Consider the following 19176-nt stretch of genomic DNA (forward strand, 5'->3'; position numbering starts at 1 on the left):
GGGGGCAATGCAACTACGCAAATCAAAGCAGTGTCTTAATTTGCCCTACTTCTTGACTGCAATGTAGTCAATTGACTGCTTGACATGTCATTTTTATTTTTCTGTACAATAAACAAATACATCTGCTTTATGCCGCAGAATTACATTCATATTTGGCTGACTGCAGACGCGCCACTTCCCTCCCGATATTCCAAGATTAAGATAGTAGCCTATACAAAAAGCATACTATCATAAAAATTCGTTAAAATGAATAGCTATTTGCAATTTGACAAAACACTGGTCCTCATTTTGCGAATGCGAGGACGATATGAGCCTGTTGCATTTAGATGTCCGAGTCACGCATGTTTTTTGGCTCGTAATCACAATAAAACACACGACAGTTAGATAGCCTACTTCATCATGTCCCCATGCCTACATTTTTGTGAGTAGAGATCGTTAAAAACAATAAAGTAGCCTATGTCTCTCCGTTTGGAACATCGAAAACTTATATTTTTAGGGTAGACTACCGTCGGAGATGCTGACTGGCAAAGGCCTCGGGATAACACGTTATCTCCACTATCATCAGTCATGCCCCTTGATCAAAGTGGGGAATTAAATAAAAGTTTGAGAACCACTGGGTTAACAAGTTACCTGCAGTCCAGAGCATTCTGATGATCGGCGATGATATCGGCAAATGTTTGTTTTCCAAAGTAAGAATTTCACTTGACCATGCACCTTCGACAATGAATAGCTCATTACACTTGTTACTGTTAAACGTAGGCCTAACTGGTATCATTACAAACATTATTCTGTGTCCTAAAACTGGCATATTTTATGGCATTGTGTCATGTAAATTCGTTGCAAAATCTAGAGAAATGTGTGAGGTGGTCAGCGGGGGACAATTGAGACACATTGGATTGTGTTATTACTTGAACATTCCACACATATATGCTATCCACAGCTGTGGTAGGCCTATCAGGGGCAGGAGGATTACTGTTAGCGCAGTCTTTATATAAAATTCTTCAACAGAAGGCCTCGAATGCAACCTTGCCCTGTGGTTTGCGCAGCCTACAGTAAATAACAGACCCGCTACAATGTGCGGTATGATGCTTTTTTACGAGCAAGATGTTTTTGGTGCCCTACGCACACTGCATGTTCTTAAATAACAATGATCATCAGTAATATTCGACCATTAATTTGTGTAAATGGGCAAGCGTGACCACCTTGATTGGCTGATGATTGTAATGCGGGCATGATTCCAAACACCTCCCTTACGATAATGAGTGACAGGTGACAGGTCTCAGAATGCGTGCGCTACAAAAGGACGGAAGATGATGAATAACTGGGGCCGTAGGCTATTCACAAAGGCTTTTATCTTACCACTAGGAGTAGGCTACTCCTAAATCGCACTAAAAGATTTTAGCTTGGAGTTTTCTCTTAAAAGTTATTCACAAAGCCTTTCAGACAACTCCTAAACTAGGAGTGAGTCTTCGTTGCTATAGATGACGTCATTACTCATGCACGAGCTTGACTGAAGTGACCACCTTGATTGGCTGATGATTGTAACGCGGGAATGATTCCAAACACCTCCCTTCCGATGATGAGTGACAGGTGACAGGTCGGAGAATGCGTGCGCTACACAAGTAGTGAGAAGGACGGAAGATGATTAATAACTGAATAAAAAGGCCTAGCCTAAATGAATAAAGAGTAAGGCAAAACAAATAGCCTAGGAGCCTAATGAAACATAGGCCTATGGATTGATGCAGTACCTTTGCAACATTATTAAATTAATCTGTCACCATATGCCTAGGCTATGTTTGCAAAGAGAACATTTTAATTTGATTCACAATGAAATGTTACATTTAATTTACATGTTAACAATGAGTAGTTTTGGTTGTTGTTGGTGGCGTTATTGCATTCCTTTTATGAATGCAAAATTGTTCCCTCGCGATTGGAAGCTCCTGTTGCCGCATAGCGCATTTCAAAACATCGCAGCGTAAAATGCCACAAAAAGCTGTTTATGAATAGGTCTTAGTGAGTTAGGAGTCCTCTCGACTTCTTTTAAGCTCCCCCAGACTTTTAGGTGCTACTTTTAGGTCTAAAATGCTTCGTGAATTACTTTTTGTGAAAAAAATTAGGAGTCCTAAAGTTAGGAGTGACACGCCCATTATTTTTAGGAGTTGCTCCTAAATTCGCCAGTTAGGAGCTACTTTTAGCCTTAAAATTCTTTGTGAATACGGCCCCTGAATAAAAAGGCCTAGCCTAAATGAATCAAGAATAAGGCAAAACAAATAGCCTAGCCTAATGAAACATACGGATTGATGTAGTATCTTTGTAACATTATTAAACTAGATGTACCACATAGCGGTACAAAATATGACCGCCGCTCAGTCCTGTACATCCATTCCGCGAAAATAAATCATATTAATGAATTTGTCTCCATCTTCTACTCCATCCCCCACTCTTGAAACGTTTGTGTATGCTTGTTTGGAATGTGTGTTTGCACACATTCCGCACACAAAGTAGCCTACTGGCGCTGCAAAGGTGAATAGATTTGTTTCTGGGCCAAACAATTTGTAGCATTGTTATAAAACCTTTAAAATCTCTAAACAATCACAAGTAGGGCAGTTCATCACAGTCCATCCATTGCAACTGGACTGATGAAAGGTAGCCTACACCTGTAGGCTACATTGTATTTGGGAAAAGCAGAAGGTAGCAGCATAATGTATTTATTTATTTATTACTAAACAAAACAATCCCTGTCAGTTCCATGCAGTTTTCAACAGCTATCAAGAAGAGAGGTCATGTCATGGATTTTTGTGAATGTTTCTTCTTCTACATATGCATAAGTTTAGTCATCTAGTTCAAATGATATTCAGCTTTATTGTCAATGCACAAATTAAATACCAGTAGTCTAAAACAAAATGCCGTTTTACCCAGTGGTGCAAATAACTGACATGTCCAAAAGGGCCTTCATGAAATGCGTTGCGAGACTGTTCATACACATTTTAACGGGCAAAGTTTAAGAGCTACTGTCCGTTATTGTTTGTGCAAATAATATGCTGATTCATGTTCCCTTGCATTTTGCAACTATGAGGTCCATGGTTAAGCTCAATCTTTTGACGCAATCTTTTGATTTTCACCCAGCCTAGTCCATGGTAGGCGCCCGATAGAAATATTGTTTAATTTTGCGATTGAGATATCCACGCACTGGCGCCCCCCCCCTGCGACGTGTTCGCCCCCCGGTTTCAGAGCTATTCTAAATGCAAAAATGCATAGAGGGAGTTATGACAAAACCGTGACTGTTAACAAACTACACTGTAAAACCCGACAAGTTAATTGAACTCAAAAAAATTGGTGAAACCGATTACACAAAAAAATTTAAGTAATAGTAACTCGGTTTTGCTAAGTCAAAGAAACTTACCTTTTTTAATTAGTCTTCACTAGCAAATTTTGAGTGTGTTCAACAAGGTTTTTTTAAGTTAAAGAAACATCAACTACATGAGTTCACGGTAATTAATAAAATTAAGCTTAGATAGCTTAATTGGATTTATTGATGTCAGCCTGAAATATTTCATTTTGCTTCAACCAATTCTTTAAATTAAATGTAAAACTTAAAAGTTTTAATTTCCAGAAAGTTGAACAAACTTGTCAATTTTGATTAGTTTCAACTAAGGACTTGAAAGAAAATTATTAAAAAGGTTGACAAAGGCCAGTGAAATTCTTCTTAATCTTTTATTTTCATGTAAACCATGGAAACAAATACAGGTTGGAGTTCAGAACAGGGCTGTAGTGGAGGCTAAATTCAAATAAACACAGTTTAGATCAAGGGCATAAAGACTAGATAGATAGATAGATAGATAGATCGATAGACAGATAGATAGATAGATAGATAGATACTATCTATCTAGATAGATAGATAGATACTTTATGACAAATGCCTGACCAATGCTAGGAAATTCAACAATCATTTCAATCCAAAACAACAGGAGTCTTCTTTGGGCAGAGGGATGCATTTGCACTGTTCGTGCTGATCAGAATGAGTTCAACAGTAAGGTCCTCAATATCTGGGAACTCCGATTGAGAGACCTGAAGAAATGAACAAAGAACAATTGTGTGTTAATTGAATATCTAATAGGCATTACATGTCAAGTGATACCATGTCATATTAAGTTTAACATTTTATCTTCAAACTTTTCCAGGGCAGTTGCATTATTGAAATAATTACTTGAAATAATACTAAGTAACTTCCCTGGAGTTTCTTGGTGAAAAAACAAACAGAAAAACAAAAGCTTGAAATGTAACTCCAGCGTTATTCGACACATAGCCCTGTTGTTCGAGGTCACGGCTGTTCGTAAGAATAAAATTAAAAGAATTTAAAAAATTGGTGCAACATAGACTGAGTAGTGGCCCAGCAGCTATTGATAACCTACCAGGGAATTTGGCTTTAGTTTCAGTTCAGTTAAAATGCCTTGTTAGGTTAGTTTAAAGGGGTGGTTCAGGATTTTGGACATAGGACCTCATTTCCAAGTTACCAAGTGTGATATTACATTAATACACAGGATTAGGTGTTATAATCCCTTGTGCCAAGATCCAAGATAAAAACACAAGTTGGAAACCGTTTTCAACACGTTTCATCCAGTCCTTCTAGTTGCAGAGTTCGCAGGTGCTAGGCTGGCGCGAGTCAACAGTATGTGTAAGCCTGCCACTAAAAACAGTCTTACCCACTCCATAGTACACCGAGGCAAATAAATATAACGCCTGAATAGACGAGGACTGGGTGAAACGTGTTAAAAACGGTCTCCACTGATAAATAACACACTTGCTAACTTGGAAATTAGGTCCTATGTCCAAAATCCTGAACCACCCATTTAAGCTGCTGGACCAGTATTTGCTTTATGTTGTACTCAATTTTCTCATTGTTTTTCATTCTAATAGCATGCGTTGACCTCGAAACAACAGGCCATGGGTCGCTTAATGCCACAGTTACGCTTTAACTGTCATGTCAATAGAAAACATACTTACTTACATCCCATGTCTTTAGAAAAGTGGCATCATCCTCATGGAGGTAGAAAGGAAGGCCACGGAGCGTCACAGCACGTCGGATATTTACATCTGAGGATCCCTGCATGAGAAAACATGGAGTCAAGCCAGTTAATAACTACAAAATGCAATTCAATAGGATTACCTTTCTTTGATAGTACAGCTTCTGAAACCAAAGCATTCTTTTTATCTTAAGTCCATGGAGGAGTTGTAATCTACAAGACCTCTGCTTTCAAAGGGGGTCAAGCACTCTTAGTATGTGGAAACAGGGCCATTGTTAGTAGGCGGTGTGCAATTTCGAGCAAAAACTCAAAATAGGGGGGTAAGTGTAAAGATTTAAAACACATTTGGTCAGAACCACACATGAAATGAATCTATTCCAAGTATTTGTACAAAAGAAATGCTTACCTGGGATTCCAACATGATTGCAGGCCACCACCGAACCAATAGGCTATGTCTGCGGGGAAGGACGTCTGATATGATCTCCTTCCTTCTCAATGCCAATGTTGTTTGCATCAACTTCTGAATCTGTGAATTGAAGGACGAATACACATTTGAACATACTGACAATCTATTAGGACAATCCACCATCTCATGATGTCGCTTTAAATGCCACTTTAAATGCATCCTTAAATGGCCGAGAACAGTTTGCACATTAAATGGTTGTTTTCAACTACACAGCTGACATGCGAATAATACACATTCTGACTGAGCATGAACTGTGTGTGACCGTGTCAAATGAATTTAGGCTACTGACTTAAATGTGCAGACAGTCAGTAACATGACAGTGGACTAACGTTAATGGAGGAAACATTGCTAACATGCTGTAAACGATAATGTTGCAGGACCTGTGCCCTGTTATCAAGCAGTGCACCACAAAGCTTGCACTTCCAAGCTATTGTGTTAAATAGTGCTAACGGGGGTTAATTAGTTCATATTTTTAGTACTCACATTGGCAAATTGAGTTAGATCGCTGGCTGATCCAGCAAGTGCTGGCATACAGCAGCCAAATTCTTAGCTGCTAGTGCTAGCTAGTTCTAACCGGATAAAGTTACGTCACGTAGCCTAAGACAATATTTTCAAACATTCGGGTTTTTAAACAATATGATAAAGGACGTGCTTTAGGGTCAACATGCACCTCACTTTTCCACTTACGTTTAATTGCGGTTTTTCTCTCTTCTCGTCGTCTCCTCTCTCGTTGTCTATTTTCACTGCTCTTGTTCTCGTCTCTTGTCATCTGGTGGTCGACCGTTGCCGGCGTCGCTTGTCACTCGGCGTTGGTGCTGTACACAAGGTCCACGTATGGCAGAAGATCCGCCTACAAATTTGCTACAATTTGCGAAGTTTCCCACGCTTTCTATTTTTTCAAATTACTTAAAGCGGATGAGTGCTGTCAACTTAAAAGTTCAAATTTGTTCAAGTAACACAGACGATTAGAGTACTATTAACTTTTTTTCATTTTTGAGTGTTTACAAATCAAAAACATTGTTTTACTTGTACTGTTCGGTTTTACAGTGTATAAGCTATATAAGGTAGGCCCTATGCTAGGCCTATTACACAACACTTGTCACTAGGCTATGCTGGCGACCCAAATAAAATCTCCTTTGGAATGGCTTACACCTTACAGTATCAAGCTGCCACCTCTTGGCGAAAAGTTAATAGCTTTGCATATCAGTAATACATTTTACGTAGCTGTGTGAATCACGGAAAGGGCGAATGAAGTGGACACTTCTAAATGGAACCCAACCCACTGTACAGTAGCTCAAGGTCTGTGGCTAAAGCAGCCATAATGAAAGCGTTATCATTGTTTGGCTACTTCACACACACGTGTTTTTTAATCGCATAGACTACAACTACCAAGCTGGAATCAAAGCACATCGACTCCCCTCTCACACGCTAAACACGCACTTCGAGCAAACAAAAAGCGGCTCAGTCTCACGGAATAGCCATAGGCAAAACTGTATCTGACCGGTGTAACGTTGGTACTAAATCATCCATCGCAAAGAATGATTTTTGTAGCACGTGCAACAAATATGTGTAGGTACAGCCCTGCCCTGAATACATCTCAACGTGCGCTCTAAAACATCTGGTTTAAATGGAGATGTAGATCATCATGGGTGTTAATAAATCTACATTGCGTCGAGTTGACACAAATTATTCACTTTCACGAATCTATGTAGTTTCAGTTACTTTACTTTGAGCCATGCTCTTCCTTACTTGAATTACCTTTGAAAATAGAGGATTGAAGTAGCCTATATGGGTGTTTGGGAATGAACGTTGACTCAGATGCTTTTTGAGACTTTGAACAGAAATGTCCCAGCCCGGTGTTTAGGATGCATCATAGACAGGTTATCTTTCAGGTAGCCTATATATTTTCCATTAAAAAAACATCACGTAGCGAACGTGTTGTGGCTAACTCACTTAGCTCCTGTTAGTAGCCTAGGTTATGGTCATAAGCAAATGAAATGACAGTCGAAAGATACTGATAGTGCTGTTATCAATTTGCTTGGTAGCCTATAAACGCATTTATGGTTTTCTACAAATACATCAATAATCAAATTGGCCTCCATCACTCAACCATGCTAACGGTAACATTATTTTACCTACGTTCTGCTATTGATAGGATTAACGTAGCCTACCTGCAGTAAAAAACAAGCATGTCCGATAAACATTCTCAGATTTATTTCGGCTTCAAGAGGAAATGGGAATTACATGTCATGCAGAAATCATCCTACCCTTAGACGTTCTCTGCGGCAAACTACTGTACAGTCTTGTCCTTGTAGTGTCTTTCCAACCCACTTTAGTGTTGACGAACTGACCGAAGTGTCGGTTAAATAACCCGGTTCGTGTCACTGAGCCGGGAGAATCGAGTGCCAAACGTCAAAAACCGACTCAGTGTTCCTAACATCCATTTTCACATACAGAGCAACACTGGCTTGATTGGCTGTGCTCGAGTGTTCTCATCGCTACTCTTTCATCGTATCGCGTATTAGCGCCTCTGCTGGAGTGGTAGCCTAGTATAATCAGTCAAACTATGATGAGCCTGTATGGCTCTGGGCCTCATAACCGTGGCTGTCAAACGAGTCAAACAGTTCGCTAGGTTCTCCGGCCGTGGCTGCCACACGAGTCAAACAGTTCTCGGCAAGTTGTAATCAACCGATCACATAAGTCTTTCTAGTGCAAACTAGATGCTTATGTTCATGGACATTTTATCGATGGGAAAGTATTATATCACATACCTACAAATACACATAGGCCTAGTGTTATCTTAGTAGCCTAGTCAAGTTAAATAAATGCTTAGAAGTGAATGACTGTAGGCTGCAGGCTGTCACGAGGAGACAGAATGAGACCGAATGTAACCGTGCAACAACCGCTGTACCCTTTATCTGGTTCTCGGCAAGTTTGATTCATACCAGCATAGTTGCCAAGTCCGCTTATAATACGCGACTTTGGGCTTGTTTTTACAGAAAGTCGCTTGGAAAAATGTGGAGTCGCGGTTGCGGTTTTTTGGGCTTGTTTTTGAAAACGTGGTTGCTTAAAAATAAAAAGAATACGCGACTCGGTTTTTTTACATTTCAATTGACTGGAACATTTCCAGGCATAGTTTGTTTGTGAGTTTTTCGAAGCTGTTTGCTTGGTCCTCTCCCTGACTTCTAGATTGCCCATACAACGCGCGAACTGATGGGTCGGGCGACACATGTTTCGTCTGAGCCTGTATGAGCGAATCCAGTGAGACAATGCAGCCCGCTGCGCCGACTAGCCTATATCCCTCATTCAGCTAAGATTTCGCCTATATGGCCTATGCTATCAGGGTAGACTGTGATGTGTGTGATAATCAGAGGCGATTTTCGAGACGTTTCATCATCGTGTTGTGCTTCACTGCTATGATGTCCTTAAACAATAACTTTGCTTAATCGACTCCATTTAGTTTGTATGAAATTTCTATCATACACATCATGAGCGCAGAGTTAATAGAAAATCTGTTTCTGGATGTTTTATTATTTATCTGTAAAACACTTCATAGTGTAGGTTAAATTAACAGCTATTCCGATTTTCGCATAGGCCTATATCCTAATCAATCGCCCATATATACCATAGCCTAAAATTTTCATTTGAACAACCTGTTGTACTGTCTAACCCATTTATTTCCATGCATGGTCGTTTGCCTACATCGTGACATTAAGTGACAGTAAGGCGAATTCAAAGAATTATGGACTGACGTGCTGTCAAAGGGGCTGCCCATGCAATTCGCTGTAAATTCTCTGAGGATGGCAGCGCGGGCTAATACAGTTTTTTCTGATTGCTTAAGCACATTTTTTGTAACTATGGCTTTTTTTGCAAAACTCTACACACAAATGGCAAAACCTCTCACCCAATCAGCAAAACATTGTAGTTCTCTTGCGAAAGCTAACACACCTTGCTTAACTCTTCACACCTTTGTAAAAATTGTGTTTTCGTATCTAACAGTAAACACAAGCTATCACAATAGTAAGCACACAATGTGCCAACAACACACTGATGGTATGAATAAAAAACACATCTGGCTTTTGCTTTCTCTGTGCACAAGGTAGACTATGTCAGTTTGAGGTAATACTTTTGTCATAGTTCTGTAAACATACAGGGATCCAAACTTCAAGTATTACAGTAGTGTTTATTTACACACATGAAAACAAACACAAGTGTGTTTTTCCAAGTCAAAACACAAAATAGCATTTCACTGAGACAAAACAAATCAGTCTACATCGGGTCGTCTCTCTCAAAATTCTGTCTACATCACATGCAATGTCCTAGTCCAAGGCACCGGGAAAAATATATTCTGGAATGACGTATCCAGGCCTGACATGACAATATCCCCACATGTAGACTGTTTTTTTGTCTGTAAAAGGGCTATTTCTTTCTCTTCTCACTCTTCCTGCTCACTCCATTGTACCCATTGTACATTACCTGTGGCTTATTTATAGTGCTTAGGCTGATTGCAAAGTGAACTAATTATCTAAAACAGTTTTCACATGAGAAAGTGTGCCAGAGAGTTGGCAAAATAGTGTAAATAATAGCCATTGTGCCTACAGTTGTGCAAAGTGTGTGTTACAAAATTGCAAACTGAGTGCAAAGCAGTGTTTGTGCTTTTAGTTTTGCGAACTCAGTGAGTGGTTTTGCCATTTGTGTGTAGAGTTTTGCAAAAAAAGCCATAGTTACAAAAAATGTGTTTAAGCATTCAGAAAAAACTGTAAGAGTTCATATAACTACCTCCTTGTCAGTGTTGTAATGTAACGGAGTACAAATACTTCGTTACTGTACTTAAGTAGAAATTTCACGTATCTGTACTTTACTTCGCTATTTAAATTTATGTCAACTTTCACTTTTACTCCACTACATTTCCTAGATAAAATGTATACTTTTACTCCGTTATATTTCCACTAAGCATCTTCGTTACTCGTTACTAAAACATAAAATTAGAAGAAATGTGTGCGACTGCAATAAGGGAGGTTTGGCGAATCTCCGCTCCTAGATTGCATTACGCACGCTCCGCGAGCGCTTGTTTGTTACTAAAGGAGGAGGACCGCCATGGAAGCACTGCACGAGCACCTACTGGAGGACCTCCCGTTATCATAGACGACCACCCCGACGATAGTGGTGAACTCGGTGAACAGGGTAGTGGTGAAAATAACGTCATACACCCGTGGCCGTATTTGCAAGAAATGTTTCTGTACATTGGCAGCTTTCTGTGAAGCTGAACACTCCGCTACCTGCCTCAGCGCCGGCCTATGAAAGGCTATTTAGCATGGCAGGAGTTAGACTGAATCAGGCCCGGGGTGGGTAATCGGGAGAATTCCCGGTGGGCCGCTTCACTTTGGGGCCGATCGAGAAAAAAAAAATATTGACATTTGTCACGTTAGTCTATCGTTAGTCTATCTTTTCTTAAAGTAGGACACGTTCAGCATTCTGTGCATGACACTCCCTCACGTAGAAGCTAGGTTACAATCCATGCAGTAGCTGCATTAGTAGCTGCTGGACATAGGTGGCATGTGTGTGTGTGAGAGAGTGAGATGGTGACCTGGGGAGTAAGCCCTAGAAATGCTCATACCACATGACCAAAATGTTCTCCCTACCAGTAGGTCATTTTTTTTAAAGAAATAAGTTATTTATTTTTCATTTTTACCTGAAGTTCATACAAAAGTGACATTTCTGTTTCTGTTTTTTTCTTTGATGTCAGCTCTAAAAATATGCTGTTTGTTCTTTGAACTTAAGAGAATTGTGCCTGAAAAGTCCTAGAAAAGAATGTGATTTTGATTTGATGAGTGAGATTAAGAAGATATGGGAACCCTGATGCTTTATGCTTTACTATAAGAAAGCTAAAATAAAGTTCACAATAAAAGTTCAAAATAAAACCGCTTGCTTTTTACTTTTTATTTTTACTTAAAATACTTAAGTACATTAAATATCAGAAAATTACTTTTGATACTTAAGTACAGTATATATCAGATACTTTAAGACTTTTACTTAAGTAATATTCTAAAAGGTAACTTTCACTTCTACCAAAGTCTTTTTCTAGTACGATACTTGCACTTTTACTCAAGTATTGCTTTCTAGTACTTTATACAACACTGCTCCTTGTTCTGCTCTGCGTGGACTGGAGTTGTTCTCCATCCCGGCAAAAGACGTCATAGTATTCCGACTTTTCCAGGTAAACGAGCTGTCTTGAAATGACATTCTGAAATGCCGTGCATGGTCAGGCCAAACATTTGCGCACATCAACCATGCTAAACGAGCGCCAGCGCTGATGGAACTTTTCTAGCATGATATTTGAGGGTGTCATTTGCAGACTCTTACTTTGCTCAAATTAAGTCACAATAATCAATTTAAGGGGAGGTCTAAGTCAGAACAAGGGTCAGGTCAATGCGAGAAAAAAGGCGAGACTCCATGTTTCAGGGCTAGTTAGCATTTTTAACAAAACTGCTAAAAATGATTAGCTAAGTTAGCCAAGTAGCATGGTTAACATAGTTAGCATGCTAATATGTTAGCATGTTAGTTAGCATAGTTAGCATAACTGCTAAAAATGATTAGCTAGGTTAACTAAGTAACATGGTTAATATAGTTAGCATGTTAGCATGCTAGTTAGAATAGTTAGCATACCTACTAAAAATGATTAGCTAAGTTAGCTAAGTCACATGGTTAGCATACTTAACATGTTAGCATGCTAGTTAGCATACCTACTAAAAATGATAGTTAGCATGTTAGCATTGCTAACATGCAAGTTAGCATAACTATTAAAAATGAAAACATTAGCTAAGTTAACTAAGTTAAGTAACTTGGTTAACATTATTATCTTTGATAACATAGTTAGCATAACTGCTAGCAAACATTAAAGCCATTCCAACTGTCAGTTATCGTCAATTATCTACCTAAATAATTGAACCATTTAAATTATCCACCTATTTAACCGTCCAATCATTCCAACTATATTAAACCTTATCTACCAAGCAAATCATTTAACTATATAAACTATCCACCTATTTAACTGTTCAGTCATTCCAACTATATTAAACCTCATCTACCTAGCAACCAATATAGTTTGTTTTTATTATAGTGCATGAAAATGCACTATACTGTTATTCCAAAAGTCTTCTTATTACAGTGCATGAAAATGCACTGTACTGTTATTCCAATTCCAAGGCATTTTATTACAGTGCATGAAAATGCACTGTACTGTTATTCCAAGGCATTTTATTACAGTGCATGAAAAAGCACTGTACTGTTCTTCCTAGGCTTCTTCTTATTACAGTGCATGAAAATGCACTGTACTGTTCTTCCTAGGCTTCTTCTTATTACAGTGCATGAAAATGCACTGTACTGTTCTTCCTAGGCTTCTTCTTATTATAGTGCATGAAAATGCACTATACTGTTATTCCAAGGCTTCTTCTTATTACAGTGCATGAAAATGCACTGTACTGTTATTCCAAGGCTTTTTACAGTGCATGAAAATGCACTGTACTGTTATTCCAAGGCTTTTTAGAGTGCATGAAAATGCACTCTATTGTTATCCGATTTATTACAGTGCATGAAAATGCACTGTACTGTTCTTCCTAGGCTTCTTCTTATTCTTATTCTTCTTCTTCTTCTAACGCGCTTAATACAGCTTCAACCGTTTAACGTAGAAACTTCATTCAAACTGCGTTGCGTAGGTCTTACTTATGACATGGGTGCTATGTATTTTTCATCTTTGTAACTTTTATACTTTTTAAACTATTAATTAAAAACTAATCAAATTTTCCCCATTGACTTAACATTATGATTATGACATCACAATACGGCCGTTAAGCAATTAGAATCCTATGGCAGGTGTTCGGGCCACCTGTTTCAACTGCCAGTCTCAGGCTTTAAGCATACAAACTGGCCCTATTAAGACTACACATCCTGTTCAACTGCTTCCTCTGCCAAAAACTGTTTCAAAATAAAAGTCCTCACTACAATATTTCACTGTTAAACAATTTAACCCTTTAAACTACTGAACTTTTTAACTGTTCAGCCATTGTAACTGTTACTTGTCATCAACTATGACTCCTACCCACTGTAGCTAGTTAGCATGGTTAGCATAGCTAGCATGCTAGCATGTTAGCATGCTAGCATGTTAGCATGCTAACATGTTAGCATGCTAGTTAGCATTTTTAGCAAAACTGCTAAAAATGATTAGCTAAGTTAGCTAAGTCACATGGTTAGCATAGTTAGCATGCTAGCATGTTAGCATGCTAGTTAGCATTTTTTACAAAACTGCTAAAAATGATTAGCTAAGTTAGCTAAGTCACATGGTTAGCATAGTTAGCATGCTAACATGTTAGCATGCTAGTTAGCATTTTTTACAAAACTGCTAAAAATGATTAGCTAAGTTAGCTAAGTCACATGGTTAGCATAGTTAGCATGCTAGCATGTTAGCATGCTAGTTAGCATTTTTTGCAAAACTGCTAAAAATCATTAGCTAAGTTAGCTAAGTCACATGGTTAGCATAGTTAGCATGCTAACATGTTAGCATGCTAGTTAGCATTACTGTTAAAAATTATTAGCAAAGTTAGCTAAGTCACATGGTTAACATAATTAGCATGTTAGCATGCTAATTAGCATAGTTATCATAACTAATAAAAATTATTAGCTAGGTTAGCTAAGTCATATGGTTAGCATAGTTAACATTTTAATATTGTTAGCATGCTAGTTAGCATAGTTACTTGGTTACCATTATTATCTTTAACATAGTTAGCATAACTACTAGCAAACATTGGAGCCATTCCAACTGTTAGTTATCGTCAACTATCTGCCTAAATAATTTAACCATTTCAATTATCAACCTATTTAACTGTTCAGTCATTCCAACTATAGTAAACCTTATCTACCAAGCAAATAATTTAACCATATGAACTCATCATATTTTTGCATTTTCATGCACTGTATTTCCTTCAGGAAATGCTTTTCTAGTTCTTATTCTTCTTCTAACGCTTTTTGTGCGTTTAATACAGCTTCAACCGTTTAACTTAGAAACTTCATTCAAACTGCGTTGCGTAGGTCTTACTTATGTGACTTCAGCTATGTATTTTTCAACTTTGTAACTTTTATACTTTTTAAACTATTAATTAAAAACTACTAAAATTTCCCCATTGACTTAACATTAGATTATGACATCACAATAGAGCAATTAGAATCCTATGCCAGGTGTTCAGGCCACCTGGATCACCATATATGGCTCTGGCCAGGCCACCTGGATCAACTGAGTTTCTCAGGCTTTATGACATCATAGCAATTAGAATATTGTGCCAGGTGGCCAGGCCACTTAGATCAACTGTCAGTTTCTCAGGCTTTAAGCATACAGGCTCATTCTATGCTATAAGCCTGAGAAACTGTTCAGTCATTCCAACTATATTAAACCTCATCTATCTAGCAAATAGTTTAACCTTTTAAACTATCCACCTATTTAACTGTTCAGTCATATCAACTATATTAAACCTCATCTATCTAGCAAATAGTTTAACCTTTTAAGCTATCCACCTATTTAACTGTTCAGTCATTCCAACTATATTAAACCTCGTCTACCTAGTTCAGTCATTCCAACTATATTAAACATCATCTACCTAGCAAATAATTTAACCTTTTAAACCATCCACCTATTTAACTGTTCAGTCATTCCAACTATATTAAACCTCATCTACCTAGTTCAGTCATTCCAACTATATTAAACATCATCTACCTAGCAAATAATTTAACCTTTTAAACCATCCACCTATTTAACTGTTCAGTCATTCCAACTATATTAAACCTCATCTACCTAGTTCAGTCATTCCAACTATATTAAACCTCATCTACCTAGCAAATAATTTAACCTTTTAAACTATCCACTTATTTAACTGTTCAGTCATTCCAACAATATTACACCTCATCTACCTAGTTCAGTCATTCCAACTACATTAAACCTCATCTACCTAGCAAATAATTAAACCTTTTAAACTATCCACCTATTTAACTGTTCAGTCATTCCAACTATATTAAATTATAGTATTAACTATATTAAACTGCTTCCTCTGCCAAAAACTGTTTGAAAATAAAAGTCCTCACTACAATATTTCACTGTTAAACAATTTAACCCTTTAAACTACTGAACTTTTTAACTGTTCAGCCATTGTAACTGTTACTTGTCATCAACTATGACTCCTACCCACTGTAGCTAGTTAGCTAAGTTAGCTAAGTAACTTGGCTAGCATAGTTAGCATGCTAGCATGTTAGCATGCTAGTTAGCATTTTTAGCAAAACTGCTAAAAATGATTAGCTAAGTTAGCTAAGTCACGTGGTTAGCATAGTTAGCATGCTAGCATGTTAGCATGCTAATTAGCATTTTTAGCAAAACTGCTAAAAATGATTAGCTAAGTTAGCTAAGTCACGTGGTTAGCATAGTTAGCATGCTAGCATGTTAGCATGCTAATTAGCATTTTTAGCAAAACTGCTAAAAATGATTAGCTAAGTTAGCTAAGTCACGTGGTTAGCATAGTTAGCATGCTAGCGTGTTAGCATGCTAGTTAGCATTTTTAGCAAAACTGCTAAAAATGATTAGCTAAGTTAGCTAAGTAACATGGTTAGCATAGTTAGCATGCTAGCATGTTAGCATGCTAATTAGCATTTTTTGCAAAACTGCTAAAAATAATTAGCTAAGTTAGCTAAGTAACATGGTTAACATAGTTAGCATGTTAGCATGCTAATTAGCATTTTTAACAATACTGCTAAAAATGATTAGCTAAGTCACATGGTTAGCATAGTTAGCATGCTGTCATGCTAATTAGCATAGTTAGCATAACTACTAAAAATGAAAACATTAGCTAAGTTAAGTAACTTGGTTAACATTATTATCTTTGATAACATAGTTAGCATAACTGCTAGCAAACATTAAAGCCATTCCAACTGTCAGTTATCGTCAATTATCTACCTAAATAATTTAACCATTTAAATTATCCACCTATTTAACCGTTCAATCATTCCAACAATATTAAACCTTATCTACCAAGCAAATAATTTAACTATATAAACTATCCACCTATTTAACTGTTCAGTCATTCCAACTATATTAAACCTCATCTACCTAGTTCAGTCATCCCAACTACATTAAACCTCATCTACCTAGCAAATAATTTAACCATATGAACTCATCATATTTTTGCATTTTCATGCACTGTATTTCCTTCAGGAAATGCTTTTCTAGTTCTTCTTATTCTTCTGATTATTCTTCTTCTTCTAACGCAGTTAATGCAGCTTCAACCGTTTAACGTAGAAACTTCATTCAAACATTGCCGCGTAGGTCTTAATTAGGACATGTAGGCTTTGTATTTTTCATCTTTGTAACTTTTATACTTTTTAAACTATTAATTAAAAACTATCAAAATTTCCCCATTGACTTAACATTAGATTATGACATCACAATACGGCCGTTAAGCAATTAGAATCCTATGGCAGGTGTTCGGGCCACCTGCATCAACTGCCATTCTCAGGCTTTAAGCATACAAACTGGCCCTATTAAGACTACACATCCTGTTCAACTGCTTCCTCTGCCGAAAACTGTTTCAAAATAAAAGTCCTCACTACAATATTTCACTGTTAAACAATTTAACCCTTTAAACTACTGAACTTTTTAACTGTTCAGCCATTATAACTGTTACTTGCCATCAACTATGACTCCTACCCACTGTAGCTAGTTAGCTAAGTTAGCTAAGTAACTTGGTTAGCATAGTTAGCATGCTAGCATGTTAGAATGCTAGTTAGCATTTTTAGCAAAACTACTAAAAATGATTAGCTAAGTTAGCTAACTCACATGGTTAGCATAGTTAGCATGCTAACATGTTAGCATGCTAGTTAACATTTTTAGCAAAACTGCTAAAAATGGTTAGCTAAGTAACGTGGTTAGCATAGTTAGCATGCTAACATGTTAGCATGCTAGTTAGCATTTTTAGCAAAACTGCTAAAAATGATTAGCTAAGTTAGCTAAGTCACCTTGTTAGCATAGTTAGCATGTTAGCATGCTAGTTAGCATTTTTAGCAAAACTATAAAAAATAATTAGCTAAGTTAGCTAAGTAACATGGTTAACATAGTTAGCATGTTAGCATTGCTAACATGTTAGTTAGCATAACTACTAAAAATGAAAACATTAGCTAAGTTAACTAGGTTAAGTATTATCCACCTATTTAACCGTTCAATCATTCCAACTATATTAAACCTTATCTACCAAGCAAATCATTTAACCATATAAACTATCCACCTATTTAACTGTTCAGTCACTCCAACTATATTAAACCTCATCTACCTAGCAACCAATATAGTTTGTTTTTACTCTGTATGATATTTTACATCATATTTTTTGCATTTTCATGCACTGTATTTCCTTCAGGAAATGCTTTTCTAGTTCTTCTTATTCTTCTGATTATTCTTCTTCTTCTAACGCAGTTAATGCAGCTTCAACCGTTTAACGTAGAAACTTCATTCAAACATTGCCGCGTAGGTCTTAATTAGGACATGTAGGCTTTGTATTTTTCATCTTTGTAACTTTTATACTTTTTAAACTATTAATTAAAAACTATCAAAATTTCCCCATTGACTTAACATTAGATTATGACATCACAATACGGCCGTTAAGCAATTAGAATCCTATGGCAGGTGTTCGGGCCACCTGCATCAACTGCCATTCTCAGGCTTTAAGCATACAAACTGGCCCTATTAAGACTACACATCCTGTTCAACTGCTTCCTCTGCCGAAAACTTTCAAAATAAAAGTCCTCACTACAATATTTCACTGTTAAACAATTTAACCCTTTAAACTACTGAACTTTTTAACTGTTCAGCCATTATAACTGTTACTTGCCATCAACTATGACTCCTACCCACTGTAGCTAGTTAGCTAAGTTAGCTAAGTAACTTGGTTAGCATAGTTAGCATGCTAGCATGTTAGAATGCTAGTTAGCATTTTTAGCAAAACTACTAAAAATGATTAGCTAAGTTAGCTAACTCACATGGTTAGCATAGTTAGCATGCTAACATGTTAGCATGCTAGTTAGCATTTTTAGCAAAACTGCTAAAAATGGTTAGCTAAGTAACGTGGTTAGCATAGTTAGCATGCTAACATGTTAGCATGCTAGTTAGCATTTTTAGCAAAACTGCTAAAAATGATTAGCTAAGTTAGCTAAGTCACCTTGTTAGCATAGTTAGCATGCTAGCATGTTAGCATGCTAGTTAGCATTTTTAGCAAAACTATAAAAAATAATTAGCTAAGTTAGCTAAGTAACATGGTTAACATAGTTAGCATGTTAGCATTGCTAACATGTTAGTTAGCATAACTACTAAAAATGAAAACATTAGCTAAGTTAACTAGGTTAAGTATTATCCACCTATTTAACCGTTCAATCATTCCAACTATATTAAACCTTATCTACCAAGCAAATCATTTAACCATATAAACTATCCACCTATTTAACTGTTCAGTCACTCCAACTATATTAAACCTCATCTACCTAGCAACCAATATAGTTTGTTTTTACTCTGTATGATATTTTACATCATATTTTTTGCATTTTCATGCACTGTATTTCCTTCAGGAAATGCTTTTCTAGTTACAGTGCATGAAAATGCACTGTACT

At 37.2% G+C, this 19176-nt stretch overlaps 1 long non-coding RNA gene across 2 annotated transcripts; it reads right to left on the bottom strand.

Moving 5' to 3' along the window:
- Positions 1 to 3695: 3695 nt before the first annotated feature.
- Positions 3696 to 6543, bottom strand: LOC143114528 (uncharacterized). 2 transcript variants are annotated; one of them, XR_012984937.1, is made up of 4 exons: positions 6178 to 6543; positions 5431 to 5550; positions 5005 to 5104; positions 3696 to 4068 (listed from the first exon to the last, which is right to left on the bottom strand). It is a non-coding gene; the product is annotated as an uncharacterized LOC143114528 (long non-coding RNA). The 2 variants fall into 2 exon arrangements; XR_012984939.1 differs by having other exon boundaries at positions 5009 to 5104; positions 6178 to 6542.
- Positions 6544 to 19176: the final 12633 nt, after the last annotated feature.

The sequence above is a fragment of the Alosa pseudoharengus genome, unplaced genomic scaffold (genome assembly GCF_046254945.1).
Source record: "Alosa pseudoharengus isolate Yale_2024_CS ecotype anadromous, Long Island Sound unplaced genomic scaffold, YU_APseudo_1.1 YU_APseudo_1.1_scf_11, whole genome shotgun sequence".
Lineage (NCBI taxonomy): Eukaryota > Metazoa > Chordata > Actinopteri > Clupeiformes > Clupeidae > Alosa > Alosa pseudoharengus.